The sequence below is a fragment of the Cucurbita pepo genome, unplaced genomic scaffold (genome assembly GCF_057944985.1).
Source record: "Cucurbita pepo subsp. pepo isolate OVF unplaced genomic scaffold, ASM5794498v1 scafford_2, whole genome shotgun sequence".
NCBI classification, from domain to species: domain Eukaryota; kingdom Viridiplantae; phylum Streptophyta; class Magnoliopsida; order Cucurbitales; family Cucurbitaceae; genus Cucurbita; species Cucurbita pepo.
The window spans coordinates 363,244-378,263 of NW_028257907.1; the positions used below are offsets into that span (position 1 = coordinate 363,244).

General features: G+C 35.3%; 2 non-coding genes across 2 annotated transcripts; one reads left to right on the forward strand and one right to left on the reverse strand.

The window, feature by feature from the left end:
- Nucleotides 1-2,533: 2,533 nt before the first annotated feature.
- TRNAC-GCA (transfer RNA cysteine (anticodon GCA)) lies at nucleotides 2,534-2,605 on the forward strand. Its single transcript has one exon. It is a non-coding gene; the product is annotated as a tRNA-Cys (tRNA).
- A 7,640-nt stretch (nucleotides 2,606-10,245) lies between these two features.
- Nucleotides 10,246-10,318, reverse strand: TRNAA-UGC (transfer RNA alanine (anticodon UGC)). The gene has a single exon. It is a non-coding gene; the product is annotated as a tRNA-Ala (tRNA).
- Nucleotides 10,319-15,020: the final 4,702 nt, after the last annotated feature.

Genomic DNA, 15,020 nt, shown 5'->3' on the forward strand with positions numbered 1-15,020 from the left:
GCTACCGTCCTTGAGATGCATTGTGGCCAACGTAACTCTTAGGTCCTATGAGCAAGTTCCTGTAACCTTAAGTAGTGTTCAACGTCAAAAATAAAGTTTTTTTAATTCCTTAGCATCCTGGTTCCCATTTAAGGGTTTGTGTTTTTGGATTTTCAGTTTGTTAAGCGCAACATGAGCTTGGCTTGGGGTGTGGTTCTCTACGACCCTCCTTGTCAAACTCACTCTGGTGCTCATTTCAGTCATCTCAGCCATGATGGCGTTCAACGAAAGAGACCTTGAAAATGACCGAATTATCACATTAACCATTTGAATGACCTCAACCTCACTTGTTGAAATTGAACCAAATATCTATGACATAACACTATTAAAGGTTCAAAGTTCATAAAAGTCTTTTTAATCTAAGGTACTATTGAACTTGACCATTATAGTGCCTCTCAAATCAAGTTCATAACACTATTATAGTGCTTCTCAAACCTAGGTAAAGTTTAAATATAATTGGTGACAAAAGATGAAACTATAAAATAAAAGAAATAAGAAAATAAAATTTCATTGTCGAGAATCAAACTCGGGTCTCCTCGATGAAAGCCAGATTTTCTGTGTAATGTCTTCGACACGTTTTTTTTATGTGTGTGATAGAGTTCTCAGAGATACCGCCACGTTTCTTGTTGTTCGATCACGTGACTCTTTCTTCAAAAGAGTCAACATCAAACATTAGGTCTTTGATTGGAAACCCATACAGGGGAGCGTCGATTGCTTCAATTCCATCAATGGTCTTCCCATAATTTTTTGGTGCATGACCAGTTTTTTATACAATTCACCTTCAAGCGCCACCATAGTTTTGCATCGTCCATGAGATGCATTGTGGGTCGATGTAACTCTCAGGTCCTCTGAGAAAGTTCCTATAGTCTTGAAGTATAATATCAAAACATATTAACGTATTTGATATGTTAAATATTAAAATAATTTATGTGTATCATAAACATTAAATAAAAATATATATTTGAAATTTGAATGATATTCATATTAATTAAACATATATTATGATATTCTACCACATTTTAATATTATTTAAATAAGATATTATATCTTAATGTATTAGGTATTCAAATATATAATTTGACAAAAATAATCACAAGTTCACCGTAAATAGAACCCTAGGGTTAAGTCAAAAAGTATCAAACACTAAATACTGTGACATTTTAGGTGATATTTTGCAGAGGAAGCTGATAAGGTCTCCAAAGAGCAGATGGTCATTTCTGACATTTTAGGTTAACAACATGGTGAAAAGTAACAAGAAATTCTGATATCAGTAATTAACTACAAACCTTTGAATAAGGTTTTAGAATAAATAAGATATCCAATCCAAAACAAAAATGATTTGATAAAAAGAATTTAGAGTCAAATGTTTTTATAAAATTCGACATAAAATTGGGATTTCGGAAAATTCTAATTTCTTAAAAGGACAAATATAAAATAGCATTTAATGTCCAATTAGAAAATATGAGGGGAACGTCATGTCATTTAGGCTAAAAAACGCTCCATCCGAATTTCAGAAGATTATGAATGATATTTTCAATCCTTTAAAAAAAAATTTGATAGTTTATATTGATGATGTGTTGATATTTTCTAAAACCATTAAGATCAACACTTTAAACATCTACATACATTCATTAATGTAATCAAAAGAAATCAGCTAATTGTGTCCATACCCAAAATCAAATAATATCAAACTCAGATCCGTTTTCTTGGATTTTAAATTTATCTATAATCTTGTTTCAAACAAAAAAAAAATAATTTTGCTAGATAGAAGTAAATTTTGTTGTGGTTTGATTTTAAAATTCTACCTATAAAAGAAGTTGAAAACATCTTGGGAGATTACCTATAGGTGAGTTTCTAACAAAGTCTCTCTTCTCTCCTCTGTCTTCTTAAACTCATACTAATCCAACCAATCATTTGCATGGACTCAATAGTTGTGAAAGTATGTAAGCATACTACGACCTCTAGCTTTGCAAAATCAAGTGTTGTTGACGCTTATCAAAATCGCTGCCAAAATAAAGTTTAACGAGTGGTTCTATGGTGTAGTGGTTAGCACTTTTGACTTTGAATCTAACGACCTGTGTTTAATTCCCGATAGGTAATCCACCAATTTATACAAAATTGGTCCATAGTCGATTCGGTAGGGTCACTTTTGGACCGATAATCTGTAGAAGGGGTCACTAAGATTGAGATCATACAAAATGGGACCATAGCTCAATGTTAGAGCATTTAATTGCAGATCAAGAGTTGACCAATTCGAACCTAGTTGGGCCCTTCTATCTAGGATAGAAATTTGTTACACTTTTTGGACCGACACTATGTCTACGGGGTCACTAAGGTTAAAATCCTACAAAATGGATCCATGGCTCAGTGGTAGAGAATTTGACCGGTCACCCGTTTGAACTTGGTTGGGCCCTTTTATTTTGGACAGACACTTTTTACACTTTTGGATTAACACTCGGTAGAAGGAGTCACTAAAGTTAAAATCATGCAAAATGGGTCCATAGCTCAGTGGTAGAGCATTTGACTGCAGATTAAGAGGTCACCAATTCAAATCTGGTTGGGCTCTTTTATTTTGGACAGACACTTTGTTCGATTTACTTCCGACCACCGAGTGTCTAAAGGGAAAAGAAATAAGAATAATTACCGATTCCATGTACATTAAGAAAAGAGTGTGGTATCCAAGTACCCACTATGAACATGGTTAAAAACTTACAATTAAACAACACCAACTATTTTTTATGTTTTAAAATTATTTTTTTCAACATTTCCCTTATTTTGTACTATGAACCTATAAACTCTATTTCGAATATAATGTAAATATATATGTTCATTATATTTTAATTCTTTTTTTATTTCGAGAAAACATTTTACTTTGTTTTCAACCTGTTTTAACATCAAAATCTTAAATAAAAAGGAAGAGCTCTCTAAAATATTCTTCTTTGCCAGTAATTTCACATAATTTAACATTTTAAAATTCGGTAAATTAAAAAATCCTACATTGATATATTCGTAATTTCATGTAGTCTTCCTAAGTTTGCCGGCGACATTGTTTGTTGTCGAGCTTGATAATGTGAGTTTGTAACCCATCTGTTAGGGTTCTTGGAATGATTCTCTAGATTATCCCTTCCATGTTGGGAGTTGGGCCATGGGTCTTGGGTGAAGGAACCGTTGGTTTACCGCCCCTAAGAGTTAAGGAAGCATCTTGAGGCTAGTTTCACATAGTATCATTGTCTTTGAGATAACAATTCTTTTCTATTTTATCTAAATTTTTTAAATATGGGGTTCATTTCCAAATGCATGCTAACACCCTTATTGTTGAATAAATGACATGAAACTTTCACATAGTAACGTTGCCTTTGCTCCTATTGGTGGAAGGATAATGTTGGATCGATATGACAACCCTAGAGGGGGTGAATAGGGTTTCAATAATCTAATTATTAATTTTTTTTAATAACAATTAAACCTGATACCATGGAATAAAACTTAACAATAATTTAGAACTTAAATAGGAAAAGGGTTAGAAAATATAACACCATAGTTTTATAGTGGGAATTTGAATAAAACTTTGAATAAAACTTTCTTACTCTTTCCTCGGATCAGAGCCCAACCGCTACACCGCTCTTTTTACGACTGCAAGAGCAAACTCAATCCTTTCCACGGCTCAGGATCAAACCGGTACACCGCTCTTTTTATGAGTTGAAGAGCAAACTCAATCCTTTCCACAGCTCAGGATCAAACCGGTATACCGCTCTTTTTACGAGTTCAAGAGCAAACTCAATCCTTTCAACGGCTTAGGATCAAACCAGTACAATTGTCTGAAATCTTATAGAAACACACCACAATACTCTTAAATAATAGACATCTCTCTCAGGAATAAGATAAAAAAAATAGAATCGGAAGTTTTGTAGGGAGCAACAATGGAGGCTTTTTAAAAAAAATTTAGATCGAGGAAACAAATGTTCTGTGTGTTGTGCTGTGAAAAATACTAATAGGTGATGAGTTTAAATAGCGATCAAGTTGTAAAAATAGGAATTGATACGGACCACTAAAACGTGAACCGAAACGTGCAACACGAAAAATAATATTTATTTATTTTTAAATTTATCATAAAAAATTATAGACCACATGTATCTTTATGAAAACTAAATGAAATCATTATAATTTCTTTCCATTTAAAAGTAATAACTCGTTTTCATAAATAAAATCATTATAATTTTTTTTTCATTTAAAAGTAACAACTAGTTTTAACCATATCATCACGTCAGGTATCTTGTTTTGAATTTGATTGGTCCATAGTGTCAATTTTGCCACCACATCATCACGTCGGGTATTTGTTTTGACTGGAACTTCTTCGTTTTATCTCTAATTTGAGTGAACCAAAAAAGACGTTGAAATCGTTGTTCCCAACCTTACACTGTGGACAAAAATACTGAGAATTGTTAATAATTGAAGGTAGGTTTGTTATCATCAAAAGATTAAGGAAAAAAAGCCAACAGATAATAGGTCGATTATACCTATAGGGTAGTTTTAAGGGTGACAACGAGACTAATTTTTTTTAGTTAAAAATTAGAATTATAACAATCTGCCTAAAACCCTCAGACTAATTTTGCTTCATTTCTAAATGCAGGCAGACAAAGTAGAAAAATGAAAACATGTAAATTGTAAACTCGAACATTTCAAAGAAATAAATAAGTTTTGATGGTACCAATGCTAACCCAAAAACAATCAAACCAAATTTATTTCAAACATAGAAAACTTCATGTCTCCATCTTGTAAGGCCAATAAACCAAAGGGCCTAATATAGTAGAGAAATAAAAAAATGTTACCCTCATCTGTGTTGTGCTGTGCCATAAGTGATCCATAAGTGATCCATGGATGTTGACTTTGACCAATTCCTACTATTTTTTTTCTATATTTTGAAACTATTTTAAGCACTCTTCTCTTGTACTCCTTATAATTTCTACCTTTTAAAGTTGTAAATATTTGTGCACGGGTGACTATTATGATTACATGTCAACCGAGTCAAGTGGAAATAAATTTTGAAGATGAAATTAAAGTATTAATTTTGATGTCATCTTTACCTGAGTTTTGGGATATTGTTATTAATGAGATTCAATCTAATGCCATTAGTAATTCACAATCATAATATTCAAAATACTTGACAAAAAAGAATGGTCAACATAAGATATTTGAAACAAATAAATATTTTTGTCATCTATGATATATCAAATCACGCATTTGAAATTCCTTAATAATAAACCTGAAGTCTTACATCTTTTATAGAGAAAAGTTCCTTGAATAGAAATCTTATTAGATACTTCTAAGCATTTAGAGATCAACTAGAAACAAAGCTAAACATTCTAAAAAAAAAATTAGGGGTTAAACTTTTAAGTTAAGGTAATTTAAGAAACTTATGATTTTTATATTATCAAGAGTTTAATTGAGCTAGGTCGATTCAATCTAGTGGACCCAAGAATTGAACCAAATCAAACAACCTAGTTAGCAACATGATTTAGTGGAAGCATTTTCACGCAAAGTAGAAGCAATAATGGAGAGTTTGAAATAATATAGTTTTAACCCCTTGTTTCTCGAGTGAATATTGAAATAATATAGTTTTCATGTTAAGTTTTGCACGGAAGAAAGAAAGACTGGGATGTAAAGTATTATTTCAATTTGTTTGTAATATACAACAATATATAAATTAACTATAAGAAATATATAAAATTACATGTTCTCCAAGAGCTTCAATCAACATTGGAGGGATACTTCTGCAACCACTCTAAAGGTGCTCAAGATCACAACGAGTTAGATAAAACAACTCTAGAACTTTGAATCCAATAACTTGAGTTTGACTCGTGATAGGATCTCTCTTCTTGTGGAATCTGCATAAAATAGGAAAACCATTCCAAAATAAATTTTTATAAGGGATTCTATGGTGTAGTGGTTAGCACTTTGGACTTTGAATCCAACGACCTAGATTCAACTCCTAGTAGGACCTTTATGAAATGACCTTGATGCGAAAACACAGAATAAGGAACGACAACACAAGACATTTTAAAACAAAAGGGTGCTACCTAGCATTCGATGCGAAAACACAAATTTTCTTGAGGCATAAGGTGTAACTTTCTTGAGTTATTTCGAACTTGCTCCGTTTCATGCCTTCCAATGCCTTCCAAGGCTTCATGAACATGACCTCCGTAATCATTTGAACCCATAATAACTAGCATGAGTTTTAGGTTCCGAACTTGCTCCAACCAACTTGAATTGAATTTATTCTCATGTCATATAAAATAGACCTTATAGAAAATAGTTGGTAATTTCGAGCATGTCTAAGCCTTGAGCTAGGATATGACTTCTTGTTTCGTTTTTAGGAACTAAACCTTAGAGGTTGTCATGTCATGCATCGTATTTTAACCATGAAAACTCTTCCGAAGTAACTCTTAATTTTCTCCCCATGAGTGCATAGGTGGCGTTGTCATAATCGTGGCATCCTGCTAGCAAATCGTGGTGCAGGGAATCTCATTTAGGTGAGGGAGATAATAAGTTCATCATGGAATCCTACTCATGGTACATATACCATAGCATCCCACCTAAAGAGAAATAGGGGCCTCGCGGTACACTTCGTGAAGTGAGATAATGGTTACTTCAGGCATGGATCCTAGCAACTTGTTAAGCATGATGTTTGCATTAACCTAGGTGTTTTCTTGGATTCTTGGTGATCCTAGGTTTATGCATAACGTCTTGGGTCAAGCTTGGAACTTATAAGTTCTTAGGAATAGCCCAGCATGATATTGTGCACGTAGTATCTATTAGAGACCAAGGGTACATCTGGAGAATCTATTATTTCAGGGATACCACTTTAGTTATCCTAGGAGGTAAAGTTATATGGATCATGATGAGCATTTTCTCCCATATCTTGGTTTCGCTAACTACAGTTTTCTAATAACTCCCAAACTTCATTACATTATATAACCTCTCGGGATAAGGATTCATACAACATTTCATAAAATAAGATCTACTAAGAAAACCCGAGAAAAGGTCAAATTTTGAGTTGACTTGGACAGTTCAGTTGAACTGGCCGTATCATCGTTTTCTTCCTCTGAATAGGAAGAAGATGCGCTCGCGTCGCCGCCATCTGAAACTCGGCCTGTACAGCCACATTACAGCGTTTCTCTCCTCGATTTCTTCGTGAAACTTAAAGATGGATGTTACAAGAAAGGGCGAGGGATTTATTTGATAACTTCTCATGGATCGTAGCGTAAGATATTCGCTACCAAAGTTCATCCAAAATCTGATTTATCGCTTGAGATAAAACAAAGGATTTCTTATTGGGTAGCCGATTCTAGGGGTTTCAAGGCCCTATTTCTTCATTGAACCTCTTCCATATCCTATCTTCAGGCTAAAGGAATTGGTTTGGAGGAACGTCTTTGAGTGTAGGACCTTAATTTCCAGAAATCGTTCTCGGTATGCAACTCACTCGAAACGCCAGATTTTCGATCACGTGGGTAGCTTATTCTACGACGTTTCAGCTCTCGATTCCTTCATCAAGTTTACTCAACTTCTTCCTCTGAAGCTAGAGGAATCCTTAATGGAAGGAAAAGAGATCGTAGATAGGAATTTTGACTCTTATCCCCAATTTAATTTCGAAACCTATTTCCTTCAATTTGGCACGCTCTCGAGGTTATTTTTCTTCGTGGTCTTCTATGGAAGCATTCCTTGGAGGTGCAGAAACTGATTGGAATCATTCTTGCTCGACGAATCATCATGTATCCTCGGATTGGATTTTCAAGTTTTTCTTGAAGTTCTTCAATGGCTGATCGAATTGCGGGAATGGTTTCTAGGCACTTTCAGCACTCTATTCCTTCATAGAACTTGTGGGTAATCTTGTTGAGAAACGGTAGGAATAAGTTAGAAGAGAAATGGTGGAGGATTGCTCTCGAATTTGGAAGAAATCTGAGAGTAGGAGACCCATAATCTAAACGTTTATTGTCTTCGATTGGGGGATCGACCTTTCTCGATTCTTATTTCGTATTGTTGCTCCTACTTAAGACTTTATAGGAGGAGCTTAAACCGACATTGAGAGCTCCAGAATTTCGTTATTTAGAGATCGAACTTTCTAGATAATTTTTTGGAGATATCAACTTTGATCATAGCCTTACCGACCTTGGCTTTGAACACTAGTCGTTGGATGTGATGATCCGTGCGTGATCGTTCTAGATCATTCAAATTTTTGAGGAGATCCGACGATTGAGATTTGAGTTCAAAAGATTTTGCTCGGATGGTCACGGTAGATGCTCTTATTCTAATTAGAGTGGCATTTCTGTAATTATCCATTCTTCCAGGAGTATTTTGGTAATTTTCCACTTTCCAAATATTTTATTATTATTTTTCTCGGAAAATCCTTAATTTTTCTACAAATTTCTCATCACTTTTTTTTATCATTTTTCCCTTTTTTTGGATCTTGAGATTCCTTCTAGATAAGGAATTACAAATCCGGAAAGATTCTTGATAATTGATAAAATGACTTTTTTGCCCTTTTGATTTACTTTTTCCTTTCCAATCCTTTTCAAGAGGCCTTTAACTCTTTGAAATCACTTGTTAGGGTACACGAGTGACTTGACTAAGTCCTTTGTTCTTGCTTAATCCTTTAATTTTTTTCCTTAAATCCTTTGAGTCTTTCATGAGTGGCTTATTCTTATGGGAGATAATTTCCTTCATTTTTGGGGTGTTACATATACATACTCGTTACAAACACAAAATAAGAAGCAGACTCAAAAGAAGAACAAAAAAAACTAGATTAAAAACATAGCTTAGTCCATGGCCCACACTCCAAAGTCCGCTCTCATCCACGACCAACTCTTAGTTACTTGAAAAAAAATGATAAACATGGAGTGAGTAAAACTTAGTAAGTAGCCTACTAGTAGGTTCTTAATCACGACCTTAAGCTAGGATATTACTTCTTGTTATGTTTTCAGGATCTTATACTGATTTTGAAAACCTTCCCCTAAAATAACCTTCAATTTTCTCCCATCTATCTTTTTTTAAACACTTATGAAAGTTAAAGAGTAGTTTTGAAGTTTTTTTTTTTTTTTTTTTTTTTTTTTTTTTTTGAAAATTCAACGGTATTTTTTTTTAAATAATTATGATTATATTTTTTATAGAGAAATTGCAAAGTTCAATGGTATTTTTTTATTAATTTGGATTATAATTTAAAAAAAAAATACAAATTTTTGTTGATTAAGTTAATATTAATTTCGTATTCTTTTTAATTAATGTATCATTGTCATATCGGTGTCCTAGTTTTTTAAGAATGACAGGTTACCATATCTATTTGGTATCATATTTATGTCTAGTATCTATATCTCTTTTTTTTTTTTTTTTTTTTTTTTGTGACCCTGAGATATTTTGCTTTTATAAATAGATATCTTCACGAAAATAAGTTCAATTTATGTTGACATGGAGAATAAAAATTGACGTTGATACTTGGGACTTTGATTCCTCTTAGTGTGAAGCTTGCATCTTACAATTACTTGGGTAGAGAATGTGTTTCACTTAAAATTCACTCAAGAGAAAATAATCAAATAACGAACCATATTTGAGAGAGGATAATTTTTTTTTTTTTTTTTTTTTTATAAATATTGAACTCCAAAGTATTCACGAGCAAAGTAAGTTTGTTGAAACTATCTATAAACGTGTTCCAAAGTGAGTCGTGGAGAAGATTTGCCTTAAAATCTAGTTCCAATTAAGGATGTCAATGATGAAGAAGTGCAAGCTGTTGGAAGGTTTGCCGTGGAAAATTTCAGAGGTGGTAGATATAATTTAATTTACAAGCGTGTGGTGAATGGTCTTTTCAGTCCCATATAGGCTTTGACCCCAAATTTTATATTATTGTGATAGAAGCTATAAATGACAATAACATTCATTGGTCTCGGACGCTACCGCCATCCTATAAGCTCTTATCTTTTGTGGAATTCTTCAAATTCCCTCTCCATAAGTAGCAGTATAACTACTAGATTGCTTTCTTTACTTACAAAGAGTCCTCTCTCTATATGTGCTTCTCGGACATTACTCTCTTTTGTCTATAAAAATGATATAGCCATAATGATATAATAAATCCTTATATAAGTATCTTTTCTTTTTCTCTCGTACCCACCTTATACATAACATGTTAAATTAACTCATACTTAAAAAATAATTTCTCTCTTTTGGAGATGCGGGGTATCGATCCCCGTACCTCTCGCATGCAAAGCGAGCGCTCTACCATCTGAGCTACATCCCCTTGATTTTTACATCATAAAACCTTAAATGTCACATCATCAATAATAGTGAAAATAAAAAAATATCAAAATATTAACAAATAGTTTGGTTTGGTGATGCGAGGCATCGATAATTGTGAAAATGAAAAAATATAATAACAAATTAAATACTTTCTTTTAGAGATGCGGGTTAAATAATTGTACAACTCGCATGCAAAGCGAACGCTCTACCATCTAAGCTACATCTCCACAATTTTTACGTCACAAAACCCTAAACTTCTCATCATGAATAATAGTGAAAATGAAAAAATATCGCTACTAATTATGTCATAAATAAAGAAATATTGAATAGAAATAAAATAGTAATAACAAATAGTTTCTTTTGGAGATGCGAGGTATCGATCCCCGTATCTCTCGCATGCTACATTCCCATGATTTTACATAAAAAAACTCTAAACTTCCCGTCATCAATGATATTGAAAATGAAAAACTATCCCCGCTCATTATGTCGTAAGTAAGGAAAATTTTAAAAGAACTAATTTATTTAGTAATCATTTCCTTTGTTGATGCATGGTATCGATACCAGTACTTCTCACATTTGATGCAAACACTTTACCATCTAAGCTATATCCTCAAAATTCTTATGTCACAAAATCCTAAACATCTCGTCATCAATAATAAGGAAAATAAAAAAAAAAAAATAACGTTATTCATTATGTCATAAATAAGGAAAAATTGAATAGAAATAAAATAGTAATAACGAATAGTTTCTTTTGGAGATATGGGGTATCGATCCCATTCCCATACCTCTTGCATGCTAAGCAAGCAATCTACCATCTAAGCTACATTCCCACAATACTTATATCAGAAAACCCTAAATGTCCCGTCATCAATTCTAGTGAAAATGAAAAAATATCTCCGCTAATTATGTCATAAATAAGGAAAGGTTGAATAGAAGTAAAATATTAATAACAAATAGTTTCTTTTGGAGATGGGGATATCCCTTTGCCTCTCGCATGCTAAATCAGCTCTACCATCTAAGCTAGTTCCCCACAATTCTTGCATCATAAAACTCTAAATTTCCCATCATAAGCTACATCCCCACCATTCTTGCATCATAAAACCCTAAATTTCCCATCATCAATAATAGTGAAAATGAAGAAAATCTAGAGATGCAGGGTATCAATCCCCATAACTCTCACATGCAAAGCGAGTGCTCTACCATCTAAGCTATATCCCCACAATTCTTATGTCACAAAGTCCTAAACATCTCGTCATCTGAAAATGAAAAACTATCCCGGCTCATTATGTCCTAAATAAGAAAAAATTGAAAAGAAATAATATATTTAGTAATCGATTCAATTGGAGATGCAAGGTATTGATCCCTGTACTTTCCCCGATAATTTCAAAGCAAATAGAGAGTTATGATAAGTTAAGCTTAGATCAACTTTGAGTTCAAAGCAACAAGAACCAAAGACTGGTGCGAAAATTCTATGGACTAGTCGAAGTTATCCACAAGATAAGGAAGACATCATATAGGATCCAATTGCTCCTATGGATACAGACTAACCATGTTGTCCACGTAAGTAACTTGAAATGTTATTATTCCGACCAAGAAAACATCAAGTAAAAGGGGGTCGTATGACGTCATGCAAAGAAGAAATTGTTTCAAGCGAAGAAAGTAGGAAAGACACCAACAGAGAAGACTTGAAGAGTTAACAAACCGTGAAGTGATTTTCAATAGCTCCTAGTAGGTTGGAAAAGACTCCTCAATACTGAGATCAGCTAGAAGCGCGTCGCGAGACCTAAAGTCGGCCTCATCCTACAACGTTGAGTTTATGAAGAGCCGGTTGATAGAGATATTGACAAATTGTGTAAGGGCAGATGTCGCGGTCATGATTGGCCGAGGCATGTTGCCTGTGGCTGCATGTTAGATGTCTCAGCTATTCCTGTAAACGATTTGTGGTTCATGGTGGCATGCTCATTCCAAACACGTTTTACTTGCTTTCATCTTAGATAGGCCTTTACTATTATTGTTGTGCCAATACGGGGTGTATGATTAGTCCTCAAAATCATATCTACACCCATCAGGACTAAAATGTCCTAAAATGTACTATAGGAGAACGTGACCAGTTGTTGTTTCTTCACTTTTAGCTTATAACATTACTTTATTTGAAATTGTTTTGAATGTATTTCCTCGCTCACGTTTTCTAAAATATTTCTTCTAAACGTGATTCGAGAATACACTGCTATTGTTCGTTCAGTCTAAATTTTGCATGGTTGACTTGTTCATTGGATTAGAACAAATGTCACATAATCATTGTCTCACTACTGCAAGAGTGCGATTGTGACACTTGTCTTCCGTTCAGTTGTGGGCCGCATCTTCTGACTAGTTACGTGAGTTTGGCCTCGAGCATACGTGTAGGTTGAAAAAGAAATTGTTGGATGCGGACTGCGAATAAGGGTTGGGCCACGGAAAGTTTTTTTTTTTACCACATATGGACTTTGGGCTAGTGAGTCTTAAATTTGGGTTCGTTTGAAAAATTTTGGTTCATTTTTTAGTTCAAACGAACCCAAATTAAACCTACTAGTTCTTTCTTCCTTGCACGACTCACTCCTATTCTCTGTTCTGCCTCTTCTTGCTTTGTGAAACTTCTTTAAAGGCTAATTTTCACCGATTATTTGGGAGCATCTTCCTTAAAGGATTGTGACCACAAATTAAAAGGATTTTGACCACAGATGACCTATGTAGAAAATTTGTACCCCCTTTTCTAAAACCTTTAGCGGACAACATACCCAAAAAAGATGCGCTGACTAGACTGCGCTACACCTCGTCTCACCCCCCCCCCCCCGGAGCATATGGATCCACCCAATCGATGAACATTCAAACCAAACTCGCCCATCCTTTTTGGCACAAGGACGCGAGAACCAATCCAAGTAATCTACAGTGGGGAGCCCCCTTAAAGCAACAAGCGAGAATCGCTAGGTTGATAGTAGGGTTAAAGAAAAGGTGAGTATGAAAAGACGTATCGCATGACTGTCCCTGTAAGCAGCTTCATTCTTTCTTGATCTATGAACCGACTTTATGAAAAAAATCAGTCTTTCGGCTGGAAGTGTGACTTTTGGGTATGGATAAGCAGGACCTCTTGGTTCGGGAGAAACCTGAGATGTTGGCTAAGAAAGCGAAGCAGGCAAGTACAGGACGGACAAACTGCACATACAAATTGATTGACATGATCCCTCTCCCTCTCTCTTTGGCTAGTTGGTTAGTTGCACAATAAGCGGGAAAGCATACCAGGTAGGGAAAGAAAGGCTGCTCAATCTCCTGTAAGGCCAACCCTCAACGGCGAGCTCACCAGGCAATGCTATAAGTCCGATAGAAGTCCAAGGTTTCATCTACTACGGACCAGGAAACTCTTGGAGGAGCTAACGTGAAATGAGAAATACATTCGATTACGGCAACTAATAGATAGTGATCTTTTTGGTAGAAACTGAATGATCCCTTGGCTCGAGAAAGAAAAGGAATAGGTAGTCGTACTCCTACCTTTTCCGTGGGACGATAGGAAAGTTTGAGCTGAAAGATTGAATCACACCTGATAAGAAAGGCGGGCTTAGCAGGTTTCTCCAAATGTATAAACAAAAAGAGGAAGCAACCGGTCCTAAAGAGGATACCGATACGCATACATTCTCGCATGGAAGAACATAGCTGAACCGGATCAGGGTCCTAACCTAGTCCGACTAACCTTCTTTGGCTGGCCCCCGCCCCTTGTAACAAGGTCAACGCGTACGTGCTTTTTCCTTTCATTTAGCGAGATAGCTTACCAGCTCTTTCGGCTCATAGCAGCAATATGAAAAGCAGAATCCTCATCATGAGTCGAGTCTGCATTGCGATACGAATCGACATCAGCCAAACCAAGAGCTCCTATTTTTTCTTTAACGAAAGCGGATCTAACAGTTTTGATAAAACCAACATCTTTTAAAGATGGAGTCGCTCTGCCTTGATCACAGTGGACATATGCAGCTCCCGCTTTACCTTTGTCTACCGTGAAAAGGAAAGTTCCCTCACGATAGGCCCTCCCAGCTCCCGAACGTCTTTCTATCAATCGAGAGAGGTATAGAATAGTACAACAAACCAACAAGACAAGAATGGACTCATAAGATGGGCGGTCAGGGAAGCGATTTCATTTGTGTTATCCGCCAAGGAAATGATCAAGGAATTCTCTATACACGGCTGAGAGATGACCGTATTGTTGCACATCCTGAATAAAGTACCGTAGGCAAGCGAAGTTTTTGAAAATGAAAGCGTGTAGAACTCAGATCCACTTTTCTTCGATTCGTAAACTTCGGATCTGATCTTCCTTTCGTCTCCGGGTGATTGAGAGAGAATTTAGGCCTGGCGTGCATCCGATTCGGTCAACAATAAGGTACAAAGCGGATTGATTAAATGGGCTTGAAGTACCATTATCGTTAGGTCGAAGATCTCTACTAGGTTTAGTGCACTTTGGTAGTTGCGAATGTTGCCGTAATCGAATGTCTCTCTCATTCGACATTCTCTCTTACCAAGAACTCATACTCGCCAGGGTTGAGGAGATAGTCCCTGAGCTAATTTGGTTTCGAGATTGCGTATACGCGAAAAGACTACGGGGATTTGCACTTCGGCCCCTGAGAATACCACATCATGGTGACAGGATTCGAACCTATGGCTCTCTGAAACTTCTTCATCGG